The sequence below is a fragment of the Apteryx rowi genome, unplaced genomic scaffold (genome assembly GCF_003343035.1).
Source record: "Apteryx rowi isolate R43461 unplaced genomic scaffold, aptRow1 scaffold_538, whole genome shotgun sequence".
Lineage (NCBI taxonomy): Eukaryota > Metazoa > Chordata > Aves > Apterygiformes > Apterygidae > Apteryx > Apteryx rowi.
This window is the reverse complement of record NW_020450803.1, coordinates 186,133-204,626: the sequence shown is the minus strand read 5'-3', so window position 1 is coordinate 204,626 and position 18,494 is coordinate 186,133. Positions and strand designations below refer to the sequence as shown.

Genomic DNA, 18,494 nt, shown 5'->3' with positions numbered 1-18,494 from the left:
TAGGCAGTTGTTCTAATCCTGCACTTCCGGTAAGTTTGCAAACTGAAAATATCTAGTACATTTTTATAGCACATAAGCCAAAACATGTTTAATGCACAATATTTGGTTGATCCAAGCTTGTAAGATGTCTTTCAAAGTCTTTTGTCAAGTACAGAAGAGTTTCTTGATGATTAGATCAGAGGACAACAACAGAACACTGGTCATCTCCATTGCTTACTAATCACAGAACCCTAATAAATTACTTCACATCAGTGCATTCATCTGCAACATCAAGATTAACAACCACCCAAAAAGGTGTTGGGAGGATTGTTCAGTTATTTACCCATACACTTGGAAGTTATAAAAGGAAAAACTTGATTTTTCAACATAAATGTTAATAAGAGCCTTGCCATTGTCTTCCATGAGCTCACATCATTTACAAATTTTTATCATTAGTATAGTCTTTAGAACTTTTATGATGATAACCTTCAAAGAAATGACTCTGTTTTGAGGTTTTTGAAAAGAATTTTTATTCAGTTGCTGGTCAAATCAAAATGGAATACATTGACAGAGAAAGAGCAGTCTGTCTAAACAAACTGGTTAATACTACATAAAGCAGAGTCCGAGGCAAAATAATGCAGCAGTTTTCTGAGAACTTCCATTTATCACATTACAACTGTTACAGGATTACACTGTTAAAGTGATATTTTATTATAATAATACTTCTCTCTAAAATATCAGGTTCTAGAAAAGATTAACAGTTTTCCCCAAAATGTACTATTTTGGTTCAGCTTACTGAAGGGAAAGAACAGAGTTTTAACATTCAAATCTCTGTTTAGATAGATAGTACAACATAACCAGGGAAGCAACCTGATCCAGGATTTAAGGGTTCTTCCTCACCTACTCAGAATGTTTCCTACTATCTATGTCAACAACAAAAACAATGTTTTCATTGTTTGTAGCACATCCCATTCTCTGCAGAAACTCATGATGTTAGTTTTTGCTCTGAATTGAAAAGAGGTTAAATTCCAAAAAATCTCATAGGATGAATTTTATAGAAGATTCTATTAGTCTTCAATTGTTTAGACTTGACAAATAAAAACATTTTCATAGTGTGAAAACACTGTAAAAAGTATAGAAATGTAGAAGTAGAAGATGGTTTAAGAGTATGGTAAAACAAATATAAAACAAATAAGTCTTATCCAAAGAAGATAAAATCACTTTGAGCCTTAGTAAATGTTCCTGTGAAAGATTTCAATTTATTTTGCAGCCTCTGAAATGAAACTACAGAGATTTTCATCAGTTGTAGTATTCATAAATGTTATACATCTCAACACATCTGTGAGGTGGATATTGTTTTTCTCTGTCAGGAACAGAAGAAAAAAAAACACACACAGCAGGTCTACAGCACAGATGAGGCAAGATGGGCTCTCAGCCCAATGTTTATGCTTGGTTATAACATCTAATTGGTGGCACCAGTAAGAAGGATATTTTTACTCTGATGCCTTATTTTAAGCACTGAAATGGGCATATACCTTCAAAATTGCCCTCCATGATGAAGTATTTTGTTCCTTTGTAAGTGCATAATCAGTACCAGCTTTACTATAAATCAGTGGAGATGCAGCTTTGAATTTAGGTTCTAAATTGCTTGGTAAGAAACTTGAAATGTTTCTCCAAGAATTATTTGCTTTTGCTGCTTTTCTTGGATTGTTAATTTATAGTTATTTTAGAAATTCTCTGCTAGGTTAAGAACAACAAACTTTTTATTCTGTCAGCAAAAGTTTTCAGTCAAGTAAACACTCACAGTAGGTTTAATGAAAATTACTTTTATTAAAGAACATTTTCTGAATAGAATCTGCTCATTTATTTCTTTAGAGATGCAAAAATGCCATCTTTTAAGATCCTGTTGTTTTGGTACTGCAGACAGACATACTGGAAAGGGAAGCAGGGAGACAGTATTCTCAAGGTTCCCTGTGGTGTACCTCAGTAGCTGCAGTCATGTGTCACCACAGTGGCTTATTCTCTGTTCATCATTCAACGCATACAAGGCGTTATGCACCACAGGAAACCCACCACAACAGACAAAGTAGCATGGCAAGCTGTGCAAGGTTATTTTGCATGTAATGAATACCTGTGTTAGGCAAACATGCATCAGCCTTCCCTGTACATCTGCTTTCAGTTACCCCAGCCATATCTATAATCACTCTGAGTATACTGAAGCACCGCAAACCCACACCCCTGTGTATGAATGCGTATATGGCCATTTTCTTCTCATTCCTGGGAAGCAAAGGCAGTAGACAATCTAACTCCCTTTTTCAGTGCTGCCCATCACCGTACTGTTCTCCCCAGTTACTTTCTGCAGTGCAGACTAGTCCAACTAGTACAAGACTCTGGCTGAGTATCCAGCACCTTACAGTACCTACAAAGCTACACATTATGCTGCATGATTGTCATTCTATTACATGCACCTTCTTGGGCTTTGCAGGCCCAGGTTACTGCCTTTCTGGTATGAAACACTTATCTTAATGTTGCTTGCTGTTGCTTGGCTCATGTCCTGGTTTGCACTTAACAGGTCAAGCATTCTGTGCATTTGGAGAATGCATGATTTTCACTTGATTTTCAAAATAAAATGCATCACACATTTTTTCAGTAACTTTTCTACCCAACTATAGTAGAGGAAATGGATATAAATGCAGTATCACAGCAAACAAAATTAGCAACTTCGTACTGAAGAGACATGAATTTGTTTGCTGGGAGGTAGCTGACTTGAAGACTCCAGTTCAGTCATGACTAAAGCTGAACAAAGTACATGAGCATTTTATCAGTTAACAGCTCTAATAACTGGAGACCAGACTGACACTCAACTGGTTCCTATTTATTTATTCAGAAACTTTCACACAAACAAAGCTTTGGAGGGATGAATGCTTAGTCAGAATGACTTGAATACTATCACTGAGACCTCATCAAGAATCAAAATTAGCATCAGATGGAATAAGCAATTAAAATGATAACATGTCTAATCAGAGGTGAGAGAACACCATGTCACTCATTTGGCCAGTCGCATGTCCCCAAAAGAAAATTGCTTTTCAGACGTTCTGAACACTTGCTATAAATAATTCATGTCTCCAAAGATAGGTTGATATGCTAATATTTGTTCAGCTGATCCAAAGAAATCAAAAAAATCTTTATTCACAATTTGCCAACAGGACAAAATTGGCAGAGTGCATTACTTGTTATCAGTTTTTAGGTCAGTTCTACTATCAACTGAACGATTTCCAAAAGCACAAACATGCTTAACTGCTACTGAAAGTCTACAGGTATTGGAAGTGTCAGGAACACTGGAATCTTTGACAATTTTCCACCTAAAATAAATCTGCCAACACACCACAGCTTTTCTCCTCTACATCTCTAAAAGTCTTGAAAATTATTGACAAGGTACCTGGAAGAAGAACATTCTGGGCAGAATTCCAGAGACTAGACTGCATAGTTCTTTCTTAGATATTTGAGTATAAGTAAGCCAGTTGTTCTGAGTACTTAGCACTTAGTAATACCCATTAATTTCCTTGAAAGCTACTAGGGCAAAGAGTAGGGAGGTTATAGGAACAGATGCCAACCATGGGCACTGCTTCCCTATTAGTACTACATGCACCTGGCATGTGACATGTTCTTCCATGACAAAACTGGTTTATGAGATTCCTGTCCTCAACCTCTCATTCCAGTTCCCGCACACCACTCTAGCAGTTCAGCTCTCTGTTATGGCAGCACACAAATCTCGGTAGAGCCAGGATGAAAATCAAATCATTGTGTTCTTGGTTGAAAAATACCTTCTTGAAAGAAAAGGTCTTACCTGTCTTAATTCTGAGAGACAGGAATTAAATAAAACCCAGGGCAGAATGATTCTTTAAATAAGGACAAGGGAAGGCAGTGCTCTGATACCACAACTAAGCAATCTTGGAATTGCCTGTGTAACAATGAGCAGCATTTCTCACCACTAGGCATATACTGTGCGCTATGTGCCCCATCAGACCATCTCCAAAGCGCAGGAAAGTGGTTTTGTCCAGTCTTACCTTACGTACAATTATATGCTTTAACCCAAGTGGGACCAAGTTCCAGAGCAGTATGGTTCGCAGAAACCATCAGCCACTGCTTTGAGGAGATGTGCTCTAGGTTGCTGTTGACACTGACTTTCTTCTTCTGTTACCTACAGTCTTCTTGGCTTCAGGAAGAATGTAATAACAGTAACACTGACTTAATTTTTTAATCCTACCCTTTTTACCTGCTTTATTTCTTAACAGAATTTTTATCGTTGGTGCTGACAGTAACCAGTGTGAACTTGATGCATGCTAATAGTGTAGCCCTAACTCTAATAGCACTCAGCAGCATGTAATCTGATATAGAAGTAACATGTCTGATCTTCAGTGGGTGAAAACTGGCATGGCTCCATTTACATCAATCAAACCAGCACAACTTGCATTAACTGAGAATCTTGTATGCCTGATTTTTTATTAGTCTTTTCAAAGTGGGTGCTCTTTCTGCAGCCTCATCTTTAAATAAGATCTGATCAGCAGAGACACTGTAAATGAGCTTGGAAATGAAGATAAACATTTATGAGAAGAGTTCAAAGCCTGTAGAAAATGCACATGACAATTGAGAATTTAAGCAAAAAGACAAAGCCTGAGCAGTAAACCAAGTCAAAGGTCTGTATAGGCATGGAAAATATCTATTCTGCATTAGACATGTTACAGGAGTAGCTATTAAATTGATCCTCACTCACCTGCAGATGTAAATTCATGGCTTGCAGGGAGGTGCACACCTGCAGATGCAATCACACAGCAATATGATTGCATTAGAAACAGCAAGCAAAAGCCTAACAAAGAAATGCCTAGACACTAGAGCATGGCCAAGATGGATCGATCATCTGTTCCTCACACCATTGTTAAATGCCCCTAAAAAGAAAACTGAATGTTATGCATCAATCAGAATTTTTATCTCTTCTTCTAATCCTATGTTCAAGGAACCTAGAGCTGCTGAGTGGTTCCATGAACAAGGGATTCTGAAAAACATGTCTGCTAGCAGATTTCACACTTTGATTCACAAGTGTTATACACGGCACTGTGCTGCCTCCCTATGTTTCAAATCTTGTCTCCTTTCTCAACACAGTCTTGCTGATTTATCAAGGGTCAGACTGTGGCTGGACTGTGTATGGATGTGAGTTCAGAAAGGCTGCTGAAGACAGTGCCCCCTCTACCTTCCCACTGCTCTCTCTCAAAATGAGAGCTTCATCCTGGAAGGGTGGCAGGAAGGTGGCACCCCCCCCATCTGAACCAAACAACCTGAAGACACATTTGGCCCTTTAAAAGCTCAGTGCTTCCCAGTGCATTCACAGCAGTTCTGTAGCAATGCCAGAGCACACCAGTACTGCAGTACATACAACCTGGTCCTCTCCAGTAAATTTCTCTGCATTTTAAAGGGAGACTTTCTCCTACTCTAGGAGCATGCTCTGGAGAAATCAGGCAGTTCCACAGATGGTTTGCTCTTAAGATGCTCAGAGAGGAGATGAACATAGCACAATCTGTGAATAGAAAAGCAGTGACTCATTCCACCTCACAGGGATGCTGTGGAAATTAGCCAAAGGCAACCCCCTGAAAATCTAAACTGCTAAGAGTTTTCATTATTAATACTTACCTGCGAATAATACAATGCACTGCAAATAGCAGCAAAACAACTATGCCAGACAGGAATGGGAAAAGTAGAATATAATCAGGGCAGTGGTCTAATGTCTCCAACAGAGCAGCCAAAGCAATGCTAATATATGCTTCTATTGAGCCAGCAGATTATTTTCATTTAAAAAAATACATTTCTAGCTTTCCTGAAGCTCTCTTACATGACTGCAGAGACTATTTCTGCACAGCTGACAATCAGATAAATGTATACATTTAGGAGCAGGAAAACATTTTGGTTGTACATGTTCCTTCATGCACGTTTTCACTGCTTAGCTCAAGCAGTTCACCATATTTCAAGTTCTGTGGAGACAGATGGGGAGACCACATGAGAAGCTTTATACCTATTACAGTGCCTGATAGTGTGATGGCCACTAGAAATGTCTGTATATAAAAACAGAAGATTTTATGATTGGAAAAGCTTTGTCAGCATAGCTGGGATATATGATAATCCATTCGCATAGATTAACATTAAGGACAGTTTGAGCAGGGGGGGTTGGACTAGAAGATCTCCAGAGGTCCCTTCCAACCTCAATCGTTCTGTGATCCTGTGACAGAGGAGATTGTGTACTTGGTTGGAGGTTACTCAGAGTGCTTGGCACTATCATGTGAGCTCTAGTGGATGTCACTTTGGCAATTTAAGATGTTAAATCCCCCAGCTGTTTGTTCTGCTATACCAGGTAGCCTCTGGCAAGGGGTAGAACTGAATGCTTAACATTGTGCTATAGCAGTTCACAACCAGTGCTTTGGCACAAGCCCACTTTCATTGGCAGCTATTGTGGCAGGCTCTGGACTGGCATGGATGAGGTGCAGACACAAGTCTCATCTTATAAAGGTGCAGGCAGAGGGAGAAGGCAGACAACCAGAAACAGTAATATCAAACTGCTGCAGCTAAATCTTCCAGAGCTTGTCTGAGACTTTTGACTGCACACAGCTGCCCTACTCTAAGATCTTTTATTACAAATACAAATGTTGACCTCACTGCACCAGCCAGAAGATGGAGTACTGTTATTACTGTAGTACTCTTTGTCCCTTTGAAGTTGCCAGTATCACACTCACAGCATGACCCTGTGGACTAAGCTTGTGTCTGACTTGCACTCAGCAGAAAACAATGATGTACAGAGAGCTCCAATCCATCAGTAAATTAAATCTCCACTTGGGTCTCTGTTCTAGCATCCCCCCAACTTAAGTGAAACATGGTTCATTGTCACAAGAGAGGGAGGGCCAGACTGCGCTTCCATTTGGCAAAGTTATGGACTTACTGGCAAGCTACCATGTGTTATAGGTCTGAGCAGATTATCAGAACTGTCGCTCTTGGCCTTAAAAATTATGTCTCTATGACAACTGTAATGCTGCAGCATGATTCAGGAAGCTACACTGCAACGATGAAACATGCTTTAACCTTATAAGTAGCACTGTTAGTAACCAGTTTACTTGTGTGGGAGAACTGAACAAGCACAGAGAAGCCTGAAAAGTGCGAGCTTAGGGAAAAAGAGAAAGATTTAATTTGTCAGGTACAATATAGAAAATGGCAATTCTGCCTTGACTCCATTGTTTTTACGGCCCTCTCTACTTCATATAGAAATAGACATAACACTAAATAGATGTAATGCTTGAATGAAATAGCAACAAACTTAAAGTGATATTGCAGTGAATCAATAAAATATTCCACTGGAATCCTAGATCATTTGTTGGCAGAAAAAAACAACTGTGTTCATACCTAAACCTTCATTATCACCTCTGTTGGCACAGAGTGGTCTGACAGAATGAGATTTGAACAGATTTATCACAGCTCCCTGCTTGAGACAAGATTGCATTGATCCAGAGTATGATTGCATTTGAACTAGCAAGGATATAAGAACCTACACCTCAAACAAAAAGGGCTATTTTTATTACAGATGAAAAACCTGTCTTAAATCCAAGCTTTCCCAGACAGCTTTTTCTTTGCCTGTCTGCAGGCACCAGATATTTAGTAATTTATTCATGCCTGGCAGTAAAAAGTCACTAATGAATATGAGTGTGCTAGTACCAGAGGCAGCCTGATATTTGAGCTGGATCTACCCATGCCTTTTCCCTAAGGTATCCAAAAACTACCAAAAGGGCTTCTCATTTCATCCTCCTTCCTCCCACCAAGCATAACTGATTACTTGCCCAAAGGCATCATTTCTCCCCTTCCAAAAGGTTCTGCTTGAGCCAGAGATTAGCAGTCAGGACAAGGCAGATAGGAAGCTCTCCTCCGGCCTGCCCAGCCACACTTCCAGATCAGAATGAACAGTGACCACGCAGCAAGTCAGGGGCTGGGAGCAGGGGGAATCAGTGAGCAACAGTTTTATCCAAGGGATTGCTAAGATCCAGCCTATACATTTGGTACACTGTCATTTACACTGCACCTTGCTCTCAGCCCTCACTCCTGAGGCACCGCGGAGGTGCAATGTAGGATTCTGTTGCTCAGAGTATTCTAAAAGCAAGTTGCAAGGTGTCATGGGCAAAACAGTCTTGTCTCAGGGAATTTCACTAAATTTAGTTTATTGCCAATTAACAAACTTTTAATTACTGACTCAGGTATTGAGAAACAAAAACAACAAAAAGTTAAACACTTAGGGAAACACCTTTTCTCCCCTTTCCCCAGGCTTGACTTCAGTCCAACACCTCTCCTCCCCCCCTTCCTAGTCTCCACTTCCCTTGTTTTCAACCAGGTGTTACACCTGGGCCCTCCAAATCCCTTCAGTGAGGTGACAGGTGGTGCAGGAGCTGGCATCAGTATTTAGTAGTTTCTAGTAGGTCCTACTGCTTACTCTTTTCTTCCACTGCTCTTTGCTTCCTACTTATTTCCTCCATTCCAAGATGGGTTCCTCCACAGGCTGTGGTCCTTTTGAGGGTGTCCCTGCTCTGGTGTGGGTTCCTCCACAGTCCCTTTGGGGTGTGTGGGGGGGGATCCTTGTTTCATTGTGAATCCTCCAAAAGCCACAGTCCCTTTGGGGGTGTTCCTGCTCCCATATGGGTTCCTCCACAAGCTGCAGTCTCTTTGGGAGGTATCCCTGCTCTGGCGTGGAGCACCTCCTTCCAAGATCACACCTCCAGCCATGTCCCCAACAACGTCTCCTTCTACTTTACTCTTCCATATTACTTCTCCAAACAAGTCTCTTCACATTTCTCCTCACATGTTCCATTTAACTCCTGTGTCTGCTATCACATGTGCTCTCATATGGCCCCTCCGGTTTCTTCTGCCCTGGCAGCTAATGCCCTTTCTTAAATATGTTTGAGCAGAGGTGCCAGGTGCTTCTCTGGCTGAAATTTTGGCATGCGGTGGGCTGTTTTCATCTGTTTCAGAGCTGGCTGGACCCAGTTGTGACCAGCATAGGGCAGTTCATGGCCTCCTTCCAACACCAATCGCCCCTGTAGCCCCCTGCTACCAAAACCCTACCATTTATGCCCGATACACAAGGCCTGGCCTCTTCTCAGAAGGAGAAGACTCAGGCTTTTCTCAGAAAAAGACTCAGCTCTCTGCCTTTCCTAAGAGATTCAGCCTTTCTGACATTGCTAATGAGGGCAACTTCCACCCCTCACAGTTGCTTATGTTCTGCCACATCCATAATTGAAAAGCCTCTCTGATTCACCCACTTGTCAAACTCCCCTTGCCCCCTCATGAGACGCATGTCAGCCATAATGCTGTGTCCCAGCATGTGTCACCTCCCACAGGCCCTGCAAACCCTGGGGATAACAAACCTCATATTCACAACACCTTCAATTTTACTGAGAAGCTGTGTGTTCTTCCTCTTTGACTTGTCTCTGTTTATTACAGTTTAGAATAAGAACTCTTCTGCTTCTGGCCAATTTCTTTAAGTGCTCTAATATACATAGTCATCCTTAAATTACTTTCAAGCTTGGTGTACTGTGAAGAGGGAAAGTAGGATATCTGTTCCAAAACACAAATCATTCCAACAGTGAGATCTTTCTGAGGTTAAACACATTCTAGCATCTATCTCTAAGTACCTTAGGATTAAACCACAGTTCCAGCCAGACTGCAAATGCTCTCCATCTTTTAACATACCTACTGCACAGCACATGCTGTTCCTGGGAAAGAACAACAGTAGGACCCAGGAAAGGGCTGGACTGTCTTAACACAGACATTTCAGTCAGGAGCAAAACAAAACACTATGTGAATGTGAAGGCCACAAAAGTTCCTAATTGACCATCTTCCTGGGAGCTATGAAAGCACACCAGAGTCACTGACCCTATCAGTGTCACTTCAGATCTGACATTTTTAGAAACTGGAGCAAAAGAGAAAAGGCTGCTTTAAATTTCATGGGGTAAAAATGTTCCAAAGGTGTTTTTTCGTTGTGAAGACATATAACTTAAGTACAGAGGATTCAGCAGATTACTTTGAAAAAGAAAATAAATCATATACGCAGGAGAAGAGGAAGAGGCATAAGTTCGAAGATAAATAGAAAAAGGGTGTAGGAGGAGGAATTGGTTTACAGGGGAGGGGGTAGAAACAAGGGTGAGAGAAGCAGTGTGTTTCACAAAAAGGAGAGACATCATGCTGCCAGGAGCTCTGTTTTCTCTTTTGTCCCACTTGTTGGAATCTGGGGCATTTGAATACTTCTTCCTGGCTTTGCTCAGGAGATTCACTGTCTTGGGTTTTCTGAACTTTTGGGCATTTCTGAGCCAATCTTTCTCTTGCCTGTGAGCTGGGATCTAGAAGACACTGTCCTTATACAGRCGTGTGAGGTCTAATTTCTGCCTTTCTGTCTGCTCCTCACAACAGTCCAGATTAAAGGGAGATGCTTACCATGCTGGGAGTCAGGAGCTGAGTCTCTCTGTGTCTGCAGTGCAAGTTCTGAGCTCTGGGGCATAAACCCCTCTCCCCAAATACTGCAGAGAAAATAGAAATGCCAAACTGTACATCAGAAATACAGACCTGAGAAATGGGTGTACACTTAAGAACATTCAGGCTTGTTACATACTCAGGCTCCAACACTATCACAGGGTAAGGAGGACACTATAAGGCAATTGAATGAACCAGACCATTCATACCTTTCAGATTGCACATAAATCCATGGCATGTTTGCATATAGATGAGAATGCCACACAGAAGGACATGCCATTTCATGACTGAAAAATCCTTTCCAGTAAAGATTGACCCTTCCAAGTGTTCAGACATCAATGTTTACTTAGAGGTCTGACTAACAGCACTACCATAGCAGCTAGAGGCATGAATATGCTCTTCTTCCTGGCCAGCATACAGTACAGTTATACAGTACATTGACTTTATATCAAAACTGGCTTAAGAAATTGTCATTGCTTTTTGCTCCTTCATTTATGCAATAAAATTGTTTGGGAAGCTTAGCCAGAAGCCTGGATCAGTGAAAATAATCCAGCTGAAAAAACACTCTCCTCCTGCCTACTCCTGAAGCACTTCCATGTACATTTGTTGCACATGTGCACATTCGTTGATATTTCCTGTCAGTGAATTGTTTGGGAACAAGTATACTTACTGGGCTTTGTTTCCGCAAATCTTCTGCCTTTGTGTAGCAGCAGCTCACCAGTCTTGGTGTGTGAAGTAGGTATGTGGAGAGTTCTTTCAGTGCAACTGTCTGTCAACAACACCCTTCACAAAGCACACGAAGAGACAGAGTTCATTTCATTACCTCCTCCCCCACCTTCCTCCCTAGTCCCACAGGCCCCAAGCTGGGCAGGCCTGGGGATTGCAGCCAGGTTCAGTCAGGAGTCCAGATCACCAGAYGAGTCCACAGTGATGAGGCAGGTCCAAAGTCAAGCCAGAAAGTCAGACTGTAGCTCAGGGTCCAGGTCAGCAAGGCACAGGTGTAGGGCCAAGGGTGAAAGCCCCCCCTTAAAGCAGCTCCTGAGAAAAGGGAGGGAGGGGAGAGGGGGCACTATTAAAGCTTCTTCCAACTTAACAGGTCTTGTCAGGGAGCTGGCCTTGAGCATAGCTGGCTACACTCCTTGAAGACAGTGTGCACTCCAGACCCTGACAGCTAATGCACAGCAGTCCAGAGATGAACAAGATGTTCTTGGAATAACAGTCAGGTCTCTGTCCCTGTTTTATCACATTGAAATTAATGGAGCTATTAATACAACTGTAATACTTATTGTGTTGATATATACTGTAGTGTTCATTGTATGAAGGGCTTTTTCCACAGGCTTAAGAGTAGCAGTTAGTGTTTTGCTGAGAACCTGAGGCCATATGAAAAAGTAGAAATGAAAGCAGAACAATTAGGAATTGACACACAATTGAGATTATTGCATTATGATCAGGATAACAGAAAACAGACCTTAAGAGATACCTAAACATGGACAGTGACATGGACAGTGCTTAGAGATTAGTTCATAGTGGCTACACAGTACATACAGCCTCATGGAAGGTAGCACAAAGGTATTAAATCTAGAATATGGGGAATATGAAACAAAAAGGAGTTGCAGTTGAGCAAAATTAGCTTGGCCATTCATTAAAAATACTTTTCAAACAATCTCTTCAATTTTCTTTAGTGCAATGTAATTAATTTTAATACAAACTTCTGCAAGCAAACACAGTAAGAGGATAGGTCTCGATATTTGCTAATCCGTCATGTGCTATGGGAAACACTCCTGCAGGCATTAGTAGCAGCAATCTTATGAAGGGGGCAATTCTGTCAGTCTCTCCCTGACATCTGCCAGCTGTAAGTGATCTGAGATTTTTAGCATTTCATCCAATTCACAACAGTAACCAGTGTTTATGTGTATCTCCATCAGTTAACATATCATCCATGCCTTCTTCTGTACTCCCATTGCTTCCTACTGTTTATGCTTCAGTTCACAAAGGCTCTGCCATGGATCAAACACCTTAATTCAAGCAACTAGCTCCCACAAACCCTAACAAAAGAACAGTTATCATTGGGAAGACAGAAAACACACTGTCACAGCACACTTCTAAAACAAGACAGTACATAGGAAATATGCTAGCAAGAGCTGGGATGGAAATCAGCATACACAGAACTTGTACTGTAATCCCATATACTGACCATTCTGACAACAAATTGACCACTGTTTGGGGAAAAAATACATTTTACAAATTGAAACTCTTTAGTATTAATCATCTCTAAAGACACTCGGATAATATATCCTAGGTCATTCTATATATCCCAGGTAGAATGCACACACTGGAACTTTTATCACTACAAGCTCACTCTCAGAATGATCACCCATGGAGACTTCACATATAGATATAAGTTAATGTAGATCTAAAATTTCCTAACACAGTTCAAATGCCTTCTTTATAGCTGCAGAGAGCATTCTGGCAGCAAAACAGGTGGAGTAATTTTGAAGTTAGAAATGGCATGAACATCCATAGCAGCAGACACACAGCATGGGGACAGAAAGCCTAGCATGGAAAGGAGTAGATGGAGCTGACCAAGGTTTTTCTCAGATATATTTTGGGAGGCAGGTTCAACTACTTGTGAAACTGAGAAGTTTATCAAATGGTACTGTATTTGGGCTTTTTTGCAACAAAACTAAAAATATTTTCTTTTGGCTCAGTTTAAGTCATTCATTGCCCCTCATTTTTTTAATTCAGTCACCAAGCCAAAAAAATTAATTCTTCACAGTTCACCAGTGTTAAGCTATGGAGACTGCTCTGCTCATACACTTTGGAAGGATTACTTTCCCTGGGGGATTAGGAGCCAGTTATTGTATTTTCACAATATATTTGTGTAGCGAATGAAGGCACGGACTCAAGAAGCAATGCATCTTGAGACCTTTATTGTTTGTTTCTGAGCATATTTATACTAAGAAGTTAGCTGCTTCAGCAGTTTTACGGATACACTTTGCTAAGTCAGTCATCATGCAGATTATGTCACAGGTAGCCAATCATTACACCGATCATGCATGCAGCGATCATGCCTTGTACTTTGCTACTTGCTTCCTAGTTGGAGAAAAGCTGTCTTGTTCTTAACCTTGGTTCCCACTGGCTTCTGCTGGTTTATCTGTACTTTCTCAGGATGTATCATTCCCAGCTGCACTGGTGTCCTTGGGTATGTTTATCTGAGTCTCCTGTTGAGACTCCTTGTCTGAGCTGGTAACAGTTCCTTCCAACTTAACCCTGTCATGACCCTCCACATATTTGTACATTGCAGACAAATTTAGAAGTTACTCAGCTGTGGATAGTATAGTTTATGACTTCCCCTTTTTATTTTTTAAAAAAATGGATAGCTTGTCTCTATATGGTTATGTAGATTTTAATAGCAAATACTTGATACTCAGCAATTTAGTACCCCCAGAAGATTGTGAATTAGCCAAGTCCAATACCTACGTGGTATATCTTAAGCACTTTCTGTTGTACACAGTAAAATATATTGTTCTTCACTTCAAGTGCCTTTGTTATTTTAATATCATATCAGTAGCCTCAGAACTACTGGTAGTGGGCCCAAATTGTCCCCTAATAACCATAGAGGAGAGCAAAGCTGGGGGCATAGATGTTTTTCACACCAACTTCAGCAGGTCTGAATCTTCAATCACTCTTATAGGCCACAAGCCAGAGAAACAACAAAAGGAATAATTGAATTTGCTTTTCAAAATAGGGACTCATTTAGAGGAGGGCAGGCAAAGGCTTGACAGTTTGCAGATACAGTGACATACAGTTTCAGAGACTCACCTAGCTTCCTTCCACTCATCACAACACTGCACAAAGGCAATCCCCGACTCTAATCCTGTAGCTCCTTAGTGATCCACTGAGCAGCTCTACACAGAGCAGAATACACTCTGTGGTAGCGTGGGATCCTTGTGCTGAAGTGGGCTGTGCTAAAAGGTACATTTCTTAGCTGCAGCCTCACCTCCCTCCCCATCACATGGTTCATTGCAGGGGTCCTACCTGAGGAGAAGAGAAGCTTGAGAAGACATACATAGTGAGAGATGAGCTCTTCTCCTTCTGCAGAAGATTAGAGACTGTCTTCTGGAGAGGGGCAGATCTGGAGTTTATTCCACAGGAATACCTGTGTATCTTAGGAAACAGTTCTGCTCTTAAATGAGTCTCCCACTGATTTCCTAAGGAGATACACATACGTACCTGGGATGAAAATCCCATGGAGTACTTTTCAGTGTCTGTAATCTCCCAGTGACATTCTAAGGGGTTTTTAAGTTAACACAAATCCACTGCTTGCCAGGTTCAGAAATGATAGCAGACTGAAGTATCTCTGAGATACGGCTTTCCTTGATGTGCCTAAGTGCCTCAGGCACTTTCACATTATACAAGTTCTGACATTCATAGTCTGAAGAAGGGCAAACATCCCATGACACTGGTGTCACCAGAATGCAAGATTGTAGGCCTGGTATGATAGCTCTTGGTAACTTTCTATTAGTAAAGAAAAATATTACATTTCTTTAGTCAGAGAACAGCAGCAAAAATAATCTCTGGATGTCATTTCACATTTTTTGAAGAGCTGACACATTGTGCTTTGAGATAATACAATTGTACTAGGATGTTATAGCCTTACATACAGTTTATGCATTTACTAGTCTTCTGCCAAGGTGTGAATTGCTGTATAAAACAACACCTAGAACAAATTGGAAGATTCAGGTACTAATGGATTCACTTTAATTTGTGAGAATGAAGTTTTGCCCCAAATACATCTGAGTTTACAGACACTAAACTTTGAGAAATTCTCTGTTCAGTGCCTATACACTCTGGGACTTGGTCTATACTTAGGGGTCCTTGACACTGCAATGATACAAATAAATAAAATAGCAGTGCCTCAGGTCTCTAGAAAGACTGCTTAGCTGACCTAACACAACATTAACATGAAGCAGTTTTATTAAGTGGGCAGTATATTCACATGCTAGTCCTCTAGTCATCAGGGATCTAATCATCTGCTGAATTGAGAACTGTCAGTCAGATAAAATTCTTAATATTTCTTCCATTAGCTTTCTGCTACCACTTTTAACAACTTTATTTGGTACAGATTTATCTTCTGCATAGACTTACATCCATGTTTCCTGCAGGAGTAGACCGTACAAAGAAACACTGGTCATTATGAGCAAATCTGAGTGTGTGGGAAACTTCAGGAAAACATTTAGCATTTCAATTATGTCTGAAGTATTCATCCTTTTTTTTTTTTCCCCCTGAAAGCATCATTTCTGGTTGGTGCCTGAATGGCAGACCTCAGTTCATCAGTATTCTACAGAAATAGCAGCACAAAGTTTCCCAGACTGCCAGTCCAATCTCCCTGACTATACAGGAATTATCTGTAGATAGGTGCACTTTTCTGTCCCTCAATCTTTTGAATATCTGATAACATTAAAGTGCAGTGCTGTTTTCTACAATGGACAACTGTCTATTAGCATGTAGATGAAAACTGAATTAGACAACAATTCATTTCATATAAGACACTGGACTCTGGGGTCAGGGCTGCACAGCCATAGTGCTGATGGCAAGGAAAAGTGGAAAGGCAACTCTGAGCACAGAGTGCTCAGCCCTCTGAGCTAATCAAACAGCAGCTAAAGTTTGCTCGATTATTCCCCAGCAAATCTATTCCTGCTGGTGAGATGAAGTTTTGACCAATATCAATGACTGGCTTTTAATTCAGAATATATAGTTATGGTTAATCTTCTGAGCAATCTGTCTCCGTTCTCATTCATTTATATTCAGTAAGTGCTTATGAACACTTAATTACCTATGGAGAGCTCTTCCTGAGAAGACTCATGGTTATTTAACTTATTACCATTTCTAATCCAAACCACACAGAACATGACTACCAATATTTGAATTCATGTTTAGGATCAAAGCAACAGAACTATTCATTCAAATATTTCACATCCTTACTGCTGGCAGGAATTTGCATCAACAAGATTAGGGACACAGAATATTAGGAGTCCTCTGATTGTAGGACATTGGACCTTTCTATGGAACATCTGCCCCTCCAATATCACCTAATATCAGTCCACTGCTGAGCTGCATGTCTTTCTCTACAGAAATCTGCAGATACTAAGCAGACTTAGTACATTCCCTACCAAAAAGGCTCATTCTTCTACGTCAGCATATGACGTCAGCATGTTCGTTCCCTAGTACACAAGGAAAAATGGCAGCCGTAATGGTATCAAGGACAGCTTGCTGTCAAAAAAGCCATTAATCTCTTCAGTACCGAACTGCATTCTACTCCCAAATCCAATCCATTGCTCAAGGGAATATGCAACTTCTTAATTCTCATTATTGGTACACACTGTACAGGCATACCAGACTCATAAGGCCTAACATTTGTCTACATACCTGTCTTCTTTGGCTTATCAAAGATTTGTCAGGGTGAAATAGAACTAAGACTGGAACTCAATCCAAAGCTTCATTTTTTCCCTATTACAGCTATAAATCTATTTGCCAAGTAGAAATCTGGATGTCCTTTTTCCTGAATTTTGGTTCTGTGTAGGCCTTTTTTTCTCCTACCATCCTTGACAACACAGAATATTTACCTATGGTGACAAATGTCAAGTAGATGGGGAAAAAAAAAAAGAATTAAAACAATGGTCAAATAGTTCTACATTCCATTCCGTGATCTTGTAAGATAATTAAGAGCAACATGGCTTTTTTCAGATCAGGCTTATTCCCCATTCTAGTATATGGATTCAGTAATGTGCAACTGTTTTGTTAAGTTATGCATGCAGAAAAGATGTAAAAAATACATAATAAACATGCATTATAAAATGTTTTCTAAAGAAAAAAGTGGTATTTTGAAAAAGTCAAAATAGTTGGAATTTTTATTTGAAATGAATTTCATATAGAAAAGTACTTTTGGAGGCTTTAATACTTTTTCATTCAATTATTTTTAATTTCAGCTGAATTAATTTTTTCTTGTAGATCAAGATATTACTTTAAATTTTTCTACAATTGTTCATAAATTGAAAATTCAGCTACTCACAGAGTCAGAACACTAAGAGGACCATGAAAATTTCTTTCTTATAATTTATTTTAAAAAGCCCAAACACTGGCCTAGTATTTGCCTCAGCTGTAACCTCTCTGAAAAGCTTAAGCACCTGAATTAAGTAATTAAACAGTATTTTCACTGCCACACACAGGGGACAACAATATTGAACAGAAACATAAGGTGTACTTGCATAAACCGTGTTAGAATAAGTAAACAGCACACAGCGTCTGGATTTGTACACAGTCAGTCTTATCCTATTGAAAATGGAGGTCCCTTAAATGAGAGAGCAGGTTTTGGCCTGACACAGTAGAACAGAGAACAGATGGACCTGGATTTCAAAAGCCTTCTTCATGAAGTATAACAGCTGTATCTAAATTTGGGGGAATCTGCCTGGCAACAAAATGGGAGCACTTAGAAGCAGATCTTAATTAGTCAAATGAAATAAATGCTCAAGGGCAAGATGCATTTACGATACAAGCAGACAAAACTATGTACCATGCAATATTGACTGAACTAGATTAATTGAATGGTAAGCAGCTGGACTTCAGTTGCCAATGTTTACCTAATGTGCTTATAAATAGTTCTGTTCTCTTTTTAACTTTGTAAAGCAATTCAAGTCACAAAAACTTCCAGGATTATGGCTTAGACTGTGATAACCATGACTGTATAGCAGTTTCAGATGAGAAAGAAAGAGCAGGAAACTGAGGGAAGAAAACAGTGATTTGTATCAGACTTAAAGATTCTCTACAAAGTACACTCCTGACAGTACTGAAGGCAGGTTATCTCAGGCTAGTTAGTGTGAAGGAGAGGAAGTCCTTTGACTTAGCAGAAGAGGTAAGGGACCGTAACCTTGGACTTCCAGAAAAGGTCAGTTCTTAGACACACAGAT

At 40.3% G+C, this 18,494-nt stretch overlaps 1 protein-coding gene across 1 annotated transcript in view; it reads left to right on the top strand.

The window, feature by feature from the left end:
* The window catches only part of GABRB1 (gamma-aminobutyric acid type A receptor beta1 subunit), a 67,042-nt gene that overhangs the window by 30,183 nt on the left and 18,365 nt on the right, over positions 1 to 18,494 (top strand).